Raw genomic sequence first — 2,579 nt, 5'->3', positions numbered from 1 at the left:
GAATACAGCCCAGCCTCCTCCTAAGTGAGGAGGGTTGGAGTTGAGAGGTGATGGCTAATTCCTCGAAACCGTGGATAGTATGTTTAACATTCATATCAATTGCTAGGAATTGATTCATTGATTTGACTCAATATTTTTTCTGCTTTAAAAATATTAAAAGTGGTTCTATAGCAGAGCTATTAGCTGAGTAGAGCATTCCATAGAAGCGCTCAACAATTTGTGATTCTCCGTCTAACCACACTTGGGCCTGTGTAATCCCCCCTCCCTTCCCTCCACCGAGGTTGCCCTGTGTTGGGAGATCGACTGGCCCATCACATGCTGCTCTTCCCTCCCACCCAGCTTCCTGCTTTTTCCTCTGAAATTACTGGCTAATTTTAAACACACCTGGCTTGGCTCCATTTTTACTTCAGTTGGATATTTACCTTGGTGAGTGTGTTTGCTTATGTAAAATGAGTACTCTTTATTTAATGATAACAACAACCCTCAGAATATTGCTTATTTAATGTAGAATCACATGTTTATAAAAATCCTTGTAGAAATTGCTTTTCTTATCAGAGTGTGGGATTACTTTTGTATCTTATTAAAAAATGTGTACTTTAAACTTTTTAGATGCTTATTTAATATATCCTGACATGTTAAGCAAGATGTTTACGTGGAAGAAGGCCTGGGCAATGCACATGAAAGGCAACACTAGTATTTGCAGAGTGGGAGGCTAGAATAGGTCACTGAGAGCAAGCACCCAGTCCTCCCAGGGCACCCGCAGTCACTCCCCTCCTGACAGTGCCTCACACATCCTGGGAGCACACAGTATTTGTGTTGATTGTCATTATTACTCTACCTTGGCATCCTGCATATCATTCAGGCGAGACACTTGGAAGTCATCCCTGAATCTCCCACTCCTTTACTTCCTCCACCCAGTGAGGTATCAAACCCCACTTCTCCTTTCTGACTACCCGTGTGATCTCCCTGCCTCCAGGGCAGCTCTATTTAGTCTAGTCTCCACACAACAGTAGTAGCAGCTACCAAAGTGGTTTCTGTAAAAGTCAACATCTGATCAGATGTCCCGTCCGTGTACACCTTTTGCTTGAAACCCTTCCTTGGCTTCTCTTTGCCATCAGGAAAAAGTCTAAGCTCCTTGTAGGACCCACAGAGCTCTTTGTGATCTGCCCTCTGCCACCATCTCCTGTCTTCTCTGTTGCCATCCCCCAGCTCACACTCCACGCCCCAGCCTCACTGAATCACTTGAAATGTCGTGAAGGTTTCATGCTCTCTCTAGCTTGTGAGCCTCAGTAAATATTCTTCCCCTTGCTCAGTGTCACCTGCATACTTGTGTTTATCCTAACAGTGGAGGGCCTGCCCTATTCCTGGCGTATAGTGGTGTTTAATTCACGTCCAGAGAAGGAGTGGGTGCAGTGTGAGGATGGGAGGACGGCTGGATGCATAGATCCCTGTAGAGCTGGTGCAGAGCCTGTCCTGCTTGTGCTGCCCATCTGCCTTTACCTGCCTGCACAGCCACTCCTGAGACAGCATCCCAGTGAGGCATGTTGCTTCCTTTCCACATCTTGTCCCCCAGATCTCTGCACAATCTGGCTTGCAGAGAGCCAACAGCTAGCCTGGCCCTCTGGTGTAAGCCTAGACTTACCTGTTCTCTGGGGCTGGGAGGCTGGGCCTCCTGCTGGGGATTTGCTGTACTTGGCTCCAGAGCTGCCTTTTGCTCCTCTTTGGAAATCCTGCTCTTTGGTTATCAAATTGCCCGATCGTACGGTCTTCAGCCTAGGCCTTTAACTTCTCAAATATTTTTTTTCTATGAGGACTCAAGAAGATAATTTTTAATTTTGAAAGTAGTGACTTCTTCCTTTTTATGGCTTAACAACCTCTTGGTGTTTGTTTCGTTTTTCTCTGTACTGTGAGCTCCAGGATGGCAAGAATTGTGTTGGGTTCTGTTTGCTGTTTGTATCTCCAGAAACCAGAGCAGTGCCCGAGGCATAGTGGGTGCTCAGTCCATAGTTTAGTGAGTGAAGTGAATGACCACAGGAATGAAGGAGCCAGGGTAAATATTTAGTTTTTAAAATAATTTAGAACAGCTTTAGATTTACAGAATTATTACAAAGATAATGCAGAGTTTCTGTGTACCTTGAACCCAGTTTCCCCGATTATTAATATCTTATGTTAGTATGGTACAGCGTTATGGGATCTCTTTCTTAAGCTCTTCCTCTGTGATCTTCCCAGTTTTTTCCCACTCTGGGCCTCCTCTTTTTAGTCCTTTGTCCAGAAAGCTAGGTTTGTGTTTCCCCACTCTGCTGTGCACCTTCCATGACTATGCCTGCATCTGAGGCCAAGTGGTGGAAGACACACAGAGAAAAAAAGCAACAGGGATTGGTTCCACTTTCTTGAGATCACAGCTGCTCCGATCAGAGAGAAAATTTCCGCTCCCTCAGAATTTTAGGTGCCTGCAGGCCCCCACTGCCAATTTTGTCACCACGAAATTGTCTGGAGGCTAGGGCTTGAGAGAATGGAAAAAAGAAAAAGAAATACAGAGGATTTCCCTCCACTTTCTCAAAGTGTTAGGAATCCCCATT

This window comes from Diceros bicornis, chromosome 6 (genome assembly GCF_020826845.1).
Source record: "Diceros bicornis minor isolate mBicDic1 chromosome 6, mDicBic1.mat.cur, whole genome shotgun sequence".
NCBI classification, from domain to species: Eukaryota; Metazoa; Chordata; class Mammalia; order Perissodactyla; family Rhinocerotidae; genus Diceros; species Diceros bicornis.
The sequence above is the reverse complement of the archived record's forward strand: the minus strand, read 5'-3'. Positions refer to the sequence as shown.